This window comes from Pelophylax lessonae (assembly GCF_965119305.1).
Source record: "Pelophylax lessonae genome assembly, chromosome: 11".
NCBI classification, from domain to species: domain Eukaryota; kingdom Metazoa; phylum Chordata; class Amphibia; order Anura; family Ranidae; genus Pelophylax; species Pelophylax lessonae.
The window spans coordinates 26,792,690-26,802,156 of NC_138778.1; positions in this window are offsets into that span (position 1 = coordinate 26,792,690).

Here is a 9,467-nt window from a genome sequence, read left to right on the forward strand (position 1 = left end):
ACCACGCCAGCTGCAGCCAGGGATGGTGGTTACTGATAATGGGTCAAACCTCCTGGCCGCCCTTCGTCAGGGAAAGTTAACCCATGTGCCATGCCTGGCGCATGTCCTGAATCTCGTGGTACAGCGGTTTTTGAACTCGTACCCGGGAATGCAGGATGTGCTAAGGATGGCAAGAAGGGTGTGCAGTCACTTCAGGCGGTCGTACAGTGCCACTGCACGTTTGGCCGAAGTGCAGCGCGAGTTTCACCTGCCGGTACACCGCCTCATCTGTGACATGCCCACCCGCTGGAACTCCACCTTGGCTATGCTGCAGTGCCTGTACACGCAGGAGAGGGCCCTCAATGAATACCTATGCGAGTACGGCACCAGCACTGGCTCTGCGCGCCTGGGCTTCTTTTCACCACGGCAGTGGCTTTTGATTAAGGATGCATGCGCTGTCCTCTCGCCATTTGAGGAGGCCACAAGGATGGTCAGCCGGGACAGCGCATGCATCAGTGACACCCTACCGGTACTGTTTTTGTTGGAGCACACTCTGCGTGGCATTATGGACAGGGCACTGGAGGCAGAGCAGCAGGAGGAAGAGGAGGACTTCCTTGCCTCTCAAGGCCCCCTTTATCCTGAGAATCCTGACCCCATTATGCCTAGCTCCCAGAGGCCCGAGCAGGATCCAGGGGTGGAAGAGGAGGAGGAGGACGATTCTGCGGGAACTTTTGCAGGGTTTGAGGAGGAGGAGGAGGAAGACATGCGGCAATCTGCAAGGCCTAGTTTGACTCCCTCGGGACACTTTGGAGTAGTACGTGGCTGGGAGGAGGAGGAGCCCGTTGAAGATAATGTCGTTATGAGTGACCCCGAGGAGTCAGCTTCTCAGGCCTTCGCTAATTTGCGACGCATGGGAAACATCATGCTCCAGAGCCTGCGAAAGGACCCCAGAATCAAGGCCATTAAAGAGACTAACCACTATTGGTTGGCCACCCTACTTGACCCCCGGTACAAGTGTAAAGTCTCGGAGCTTTTCCCATCCACCCATAGAGTCCACAGGATCAAATCCCTTGAGGACAGTCTCAAGAGGAATCTGGTGAACATGTTCCCCGACTCCCGTAGGGTGCAGGGGCGGGGACAACCTACCATGGATTCTACTGGTGGTCACGAGAGGAGCGTTGGAGAAGGCGTGCGGTTGACGGATGCCTTTCGGTCTTTTTTTAGTCCTCACCGCCCAGGCCTCTCAGCTGCCACATCGCATCGACACCGTCTGCATCACATGGTGGACGATTACGTGAGGGCACAAAGTGACACAGAGGGCTTTTCATGTGACGAATCCGATCCACTGGCATACTGGGTCTTAAGATTAGACCACTGGCCAGAACTGGCCCAGTATGCCATGGAGTTGTTGGCCTGCCCTGCTTCCAGTGTCCTATCAGAACGGGCATTCAGCGCAGCAGGAGGATTCGTCACAGACCATCGAACTAGACTCTCCACCGACTCAGTCGATCGTTTGACATTCATTAAGATGAATCAGTCGTGGATATCAAGCTTTGATGCACCTGATGCAGACCTTGTAGACTAGGCTATCGTTGTGATGTGGCAGTTGAGCCTCAGTTTAAGCCTGGACCATGGTGCCACCCTCAAACCCTCCTCTCATTCTCATGTCTCTCAACGACAATGTTTGCGCACCTGTTCCACAGGTGCACACCTTTACAATTTTTTGGCCTCCTTCAACACCAGCTCTTTGGGGTTAAGGTGGGGAGGCTATGCTAAAACAAAAACGACAATGTTTGCGCACCTGTTCCACAGGTGCACACCTTTACAATTTTTGGGCCTCCTTCAACACCAGCTCTTTGGGGTTAAGATGGGGAGGCTATGCTAAAACAAAAACGACAATGTTTGCGCACCTGTTCCACAGGTGCACACCTTTACAATTTTTGGGCCTCCTTCAACACCAGCTCTTTGGGGTTAAGGTGGGGAGGCTATGCTAAAACAAAAACGACAATGTTTGCGCACCTGTTCCACAGGTGCACACCTTTACAATTTTTGGGCCTCCTTCAACACCAGCTCTTTGGGGTTAAGGTGGGGAGGCTATGCTAAAACAAAAACGACAATGTTTACGCACCTGTTCCACAGGTGCACACCTTTACAATTTTTGGGCCTCCTTCAACACCAGCTCTTTGGGGTTAAGGTGGGGAGGCTATGCTAAAACAAAAACGACAATGTTTGTGCACCTGTTCCACAGGTGCACACCTTTACAATTTTTGGGCCTCCTTCAACACCAGCTCTTTGGGGTTAAGGTGGGGAGGCTATGCTAAAACAAAAACGACAATGTTTGCGCACCTGTTCCACAGGTGCACACCTTTACAATTTTTGGGCCTCCTTCAACACCAGCTCTTTGGGGTTAAGGTGGGGAGGCTATACTAAAACAAAAACGACAATGTTTGCGCACCTGTTCCACAGGTGCACACCTTTACAATTTTTGGGCCTCCTTCAACGCCAGCTCTTTGGGGTTAAGGTGGGGAGGCTATGCTAAAACAAAAACTACAATGTTTGCGCACCTGTTCCACAGGTGCACACCTTTACAATTTTTGGGCCTCCTTCAACACCAGCTCTTTGGGGTTAAGGTGGGGAGGCTATGCTAAACAAAAACTACCATGTTTGCGAACCTGTTCCACAGGTGCACACCTTTACAATTTTTGGGCCTCCTTCAAAGCCAGCTCTTTGGGGTTATGGTGGGGAGGCTCCGCCAACACCAAAACTACCATGTTTGCGCACCTGTTCCACAGGTGCACACCTTCATAATTTTTACGCCTTCTTCAACACCAGCTCTTTGGGCTTACAGTGGTATGGCTCCGCCAACACCCAAACAACAATTTTTGCGCACCTGTCACACAGATGCATATCATTGTAATTTTTTTCCTTACAAAGGCAATTATTGCTTTCATTACCAGCACTTTCATAGGGATATGGTGTCAAGGCATCGTCCGCACCACCAAATGCCCAATTTTTAAGCATCCTTTACTTCTATTCAAAGTCAAGAGACAACAGTATTCATCCAAAACATCTCTAATCTTGTTCACTCTGCACTACATTGTGGCCCCTACCCCTAACCCTCAATGTATCCGTGCATATATGTCTGTTTCTTGTGAGATTTCAAGTTAAAGTGCACCAAACACCATTTTACATGAAATAAAGTGCAATTACATACATCTTTGGACTTCTTGAAACATTTGGTAATAAAAGCCCCATTGTGGAAATACACCCGTTAATTATATGCACATTTAAAGAGACAACACCTTTTTCCAAAAAAACCTCTAATCTTGTTCCCAGTGCACTGCATTATGTCCCCATCATACACATTGGCTGAGCCGTTGATTAGGAGCAAAAGAAAGGTGCGGTTAAGCAAAAAAGTCATTTTTGAAGGTTTGGTATGCTGTAATTCTGGTTCTGGACATGCTACAGAGCTGAAACTTCACAGGTACACCTTTTAGACCCCCCAGACACTAAATCCAAAGAAATCTCTTTTTTTTTTTTTTTTTTTAATTTTTTCAATAATTGGCTATCTATCAAAAACGACAATTTTTAAGAACTTTTTTTTGTGTGATTAATAGTCCCTGGGGCATGACCCAGAACCCTAGGCACTTTTTAGTGGCATTTATTGGGTTTTAGGGCTTAAAAATGGTGTTTTTTGATTACAGAAGTTCGGGTCCCATTGATTTCAATGGGGTTCTGAAATCCGAACCGAACTTTCGTGAAGTTCGGGTGTTCTGGTCGAACCGAACTTTTCAAAAGTTCGATCATCCCTAATGTTTACTACTTTGTCCCAATATGCCCCATCAATTGTTTGCTTGCAGGAATTGCATTTAACCCAGGATACTGTATACATACTGCAGCATAAAATATTCCCCACACAGTATCACTCAGTGTACTCAGCTTATGCCAGAGACACCAGTATACTGATTTCTCCCAAACTCCAGTTTTCTTGCAAGCAAAGCTTGATTGATCCCCAGGGCAGATTTGCGTTGTTGGTATGTACAATATTCTCCATGCAATGTATTCTGGGTTCAGTGTATATCTCCCCGTCTTTGAGTGGGAAAGAGACTCCAACTACATGGACTTTGGAACTGAAAGGGTTAACCCACCTGCAGGGGAGGCTTGAAAAGAAGCAGAAGGAGTCAGCACCAGTCTGTGTAGTAGAGTGTAGTAGTTCACAGCTGTGAGAAAGTGTGGGCTGTCCGAAGACTAAAGGCCCGTACACACGAGTGGAAATTCGGCCGGGAATTTTAGTCCGACGACCGATCTGCCGATTTTCGGCTTGTTAGTATGATGCTTCCGACAACCGACTCCGCCTTTTCGACCGAAAAAAATCTGGTGTGCAGGCTATAAAATTTTTGTCCGCCGTCAAAACACGGCCGATTTTCGTGCAGTCAGTACAGATTTCGACAGGGAAAAAATCTTATGAGCAAGACTGGGCATGCTCAGAGAAGAAAGAACACAAAGAAAGCAAACCAACACATGACATCACTTCTCAAGTAGAATTTTGTTGGGCGAGAAAATTCTTGTGCAGTCTAGGCACATTCCAAACAACAAAACACCACTCTGGACAAAAGACGGACGACCGGTCGGCCGATAATCGTTGCATGTGTACTAGGCTTTAGACTTGCTGGGCTACTGCTTTTCCTGTACCCTGAAGCAGACAGGAACCCTAAACACTGATGTCGGACTAGTATATTGGCGGTGAGCCACTGTATTATATTCAGTATTACAGAATTAGACTGTTTGCATTTACTTTTTCTGAAGAAAGCTGTTTTATTTTCTTGATTTTGAAAAACAATATAGACTGTTTACTTTTATAAGCAATTGGTTCGTGATCTGGGGACACCCATATTACAATATACAGCATCAAGTCATTTAAACTCCTGGGATATTGATCTGATCAGTTAAGTAGCAGAGGGGTTTGTTAATCAGTTTCAGCTGCTTTGGTATTAATGAAATTAACAACAGGTGCACTAGATGGGCAACAATGAGACAACCCCCAAAACAGGAATGGTTTTACAGGTGGAGGCCACTGAATTTTTTTTCCCTACTCATTTTTCCTGACTGTTTTTCACTAGTTTTGCATTTGACTAGGGTCAGTCTCATTACTGATAGCATGAGGCGAAACCTGGACCCTAGGGAGGTTGCACAGGCAGTCCAACTCCTCCAGGATGGCACATCAATATGTGCCATTGTCAGAAGGCTTTCTGTGTCCCCCCAGCACAGTTTCAAGAGCATGGAGGGGATTCCAGGAGACAGGCAGTTACTCTAGGAGAGCTGGATGGGGCCGTAGAAGATCCTTATCCCATCAGCATGATTGGTATCCTTTGTACAAGGAGAGACAGGATGAGCACTGCCAGAGTCCTACAAAATGACCATCAGCAGGTCACTGGTGTTAATGTCTCTGATCAAACAATCAGAAACAAACTTGATGAGGGTGGCCTGAGGGCCCGACATCCTCTAGCGGGCCCTGTGCTCACTGCCCGGCACCGTGGAGCTCGATTGGAATTTGCCACTGAACACCAGAATTGGCAGGTCTGCCACTGGGGCCATGTGCTTTTCACAGATGAGAGCAAGCACATCCTGAGCACATGTGACAGACCTGAAAGGGTCTGGAGAAGCTGTGGAGAATGTTATGCTACCTGTAAAATCAGTGATGGTCTGGGGAGGCATATTCATGGAGGGACACATAGATCTCTACAGGCTAGACAATGGCACCCTGACTGCCATTAGGAATCGGGATGAAAATCCTTGGGCCCATTGTCAAACCCAATACTGGTGCAGTGCATCCTGGGTTTCTCCTTGTGCACGACAACTCCCGGCCTTATGTGGTGAGAGTATGCAGCCAGTTCCTGGAGAATGAAGGAAATTATACCATTGAATGGCCCCCACACTCTCCTGACCTAAATCCCATAGGACACCACTGGGACATTATGTTTTGGTCCATCCAACACCGCCAGGTTGCAGCTCAGTCTGTTTAGAAGCTCAGTGATGCCCTGGTCCAGATCTAGGAGGAAATATCCCAGGACACCATCCATTGCCTCTTTAGAAGCATACCCCAACGTTGTCAGGCATGCATACAGGCATGTGGGGGCCATACAAACCACTGGGTACCATTTTGAGTTGCTGAAATAAAATTTCAGCAAAATGGACTAACCTGCTGCACCATTTTTTCACTTTGATTTTTCGGGTGTCTTTCTTTGAATTCAGCCTTCTGTAAGGTGATAATTTCATTTCCATCAAATGATGTGGCAACCTTCAGTTCCTAACACATTTCCCAGCCAATATCAGTATAGCTAGCCAACATGATACTTTTCCCCTATTGAGATCTGATGTGTTTTCAAAGTGTTCCTTTCATTTTTTGAGCAGTATATATATATATATATATATATATATATATATATATATATATAGTGCCTTGCGAAAGTATTTGGCCCCCTTGAACTTTTCGACCTTTTGCCACATTTCAGGCTTCAAACATAAAGATATAAAACTGTAATTTTTTGTGAAGAATCAACAACAAGTGGGACACAATCATGAAGCGGAACGAAATTTATTGGATATTTCAAACTTTTTTAACAAATAAAACATTTAAAAATTGGGCGTGCAAAATTATTCAGCCCCCTTAAGTTAATACTTTGTAGAGCCACCTTTTGCTGCGATTACAGCTGTAAGTCACTTGGGGTATGTCTCTATCAGTTTTGCACATCGAGAGACTGAAATTTTTGCCCACTCCTCCTTGCAAAACAGCTCGAGCTCAGTGAGGTTGGATGGAGAGCGTTTGTGAACAGCAGTTTTCAGTTCTTTCCACAGATTCTCGATTGGATTCAGGTCTGGACTTTGACTTGGCCATTCTAACACCTGGATATGTTTATTTGTGAACCATTCCATTGTAGATTTTGCTTTATGTTTTGGATCATTGTCTTGTTGGAAGACAAATCTCCGTCCCAGTCTCAGGTCTTTTGCAGACTCCATCAGGTTTTCTTCCAGAATGGTCCTGTATTTGGCTCCATCCATCTTCCCATTCATTTTAACCATCTTCCCTGTCCCTGCTGAAGAAAAGCAGGCCCAAGCCATGATGCTGTCACCACCATGTTTGACAGTGGGGATGGTGTGTTCAGGGTGATGAGCTGTGTTGCTTTTACGCCAAACATAACGTTTTGCATTGTTGCCAAAAAGTTTGATTTTGGTTTCATCTGACCAGAGCACCTTCTTCCACATGTTTGCTGTGTCTCCCAGGTGGCTTGTGGCAAACTTTAAACGACACTTTTTATGGATATCTTTAAGAAATGGCTTTCTTCTTGCCACTCTTCCATAAAGGGCAGATTTGTGCAGTATACGACTGATTGTTGTCCTATGGACAGAGTCTCCCACCTCAGCTGTAGATCTCTGCAGTTCATCCAGAGTGATCATGGGCCTCTTGGCTGCATCTCTGATCAGTCTTCTCCTTGTATGGGCTGAAAGTTTAGAGGGACGGCCAGGTCTTCGTAGATTTGCAGTGGTCTGATACTCCTTCCATTTCAATATTATCGCTTGCACAGTGCTCCTTGTGATGTTTAAAGCTTGGGAAATCTTTTTGTATCCAAATCCGGCTTTAAACTTCTCCACAACAGTATCTCGGACCTGCCTGGTGTGTTCCTTGTTCTTCATGATGCTCTCTGCGCTTTAAACGGACCTCTGAGACTATCACAGTGCAGGTGCATTTATACGGAGACTTGATTACACACAGGTGGATTCTATTTATCATCATTAGTCATTTAGGTCAACATTGGATCATTCAGAACTTCTCACTGAACTTCTGGAGAGAGTTTGCTGCACTGAAAGTAAAGGGGCTGAATAATTTTGCACGCCCAATTTTTCAGTTTTTTTATTTGTTAGCAAAGTTTGAAATATCCAATAAATTTCGTTCCACTTCATGATTGTGTCCCACTTGTTGTTGATTCTTCACAAAAAATTACAGTTTTATATCTTTATGTTTGAAGCCTGAAATGTGGCAAAAGGTCGCAAAGTTCAAGGGGGCCGAATACTTTTGCAAAGGCACTGTATATATATATATATATATATATATATATATATATATATATATATATATATATATATATATTGTATATATGTTTAGGATAGTGGTGTAGCTTACAGTTATGCTAAGAACATTCAGCTTCATTGCAATGTATCTAGTATATGACACAGATTTTCGATGATGACTGCTTCAGGCGGAGGATATTAGGCTTTATCTCATCCAGGCTCAAAGTGTTATGTCAGAATCTCTGTAAGCCCTGTCCATACGGTGCCAGAATCAGAGGCAATCATAACTGCACACACAGATTTGTAAATGTTCCCTCTGGGTCATCTATCATGGAATGTGATTAGCATCCCTGCTTAAAGTAGATCTAAATCCAAACAGGATGGCATCTAGTTTGCCAAAGCTAGGTGTATCGTAAACAATTGCCATTTAGAAAATATTTTTTTTTCTAGAAGTGCTGGTGATCTTTTTCAGCCTTTCTGACACTTTAATCCTGCATTTACTCACTCCACATATACAATGGATTTAAAAAAGTCTACACACCCCTGTTAAAAGCTCAGGTTTCTGTGATGTAAAAAATGAGACAAATATAAATAATTTCAGAACTTTTTCCACCTTTAATGTGACCTATAAATGGTACAAATCAATTGAAAAACAAACTGGGGGGAGTAAAATTTTAAAAAACTAAAACAATGTGCTTGCATAAGTGTGCACACCCTCTTATAACTGGGAATGTAGCTGTGTTCAGAATTAGGCAATCACATTCAAACTCATGTTAAGTCAGTACATACCTGTCATAATTTAAAGTGCCTCTGATTAACCCCAAATAAAGTTCAGCTGTTCTAGTAGGTCTTTCCTGACTTTTTTTTTGTTGCATCCTACAGCATGAGCCATGGTGTGCAGAGAGCTTCCAAAGCATCAGAGGGGTGTCATTGTTAAAAGCTATCAGTCAGGGGAAGGGTACAAAAGAATTTCCAAGGCATTAGCTATACCATGGAACACAGTAAAGACAGTCATCGTCAAGTGGAGAAAATATGGCACAACAGCGACATTACCAAGAACTGGATGTCCCTCCTAAATTGATGAAAAGACAAGAAGAAAACTGGTTAAGGGAGGCTGCTAAGAGGCCTACAGCAACATTAAAGGAGCTGCAGGGATATCTAAAAAGTACTGGCTGTGTGGTACATGTGACAACAATCTCCCGTAGTCTTAATATGTCTGGGCTGTGGGGTAGAGTGGCAAGACGGAAGCCTTTTCTTACAAAGAAAAACATCCAAGTCCGGTTAAATTTTGCAAAAACAAATCTGAAGTCTCCCAAAAGCATGTGGGAAAATTTGTTATGGTCTGATGAAACCAAGGTTGAACTTTTTGGCCAAATTTACAAAAGATATGTTTGGCGCAAAAACAACACTGCACATCACCA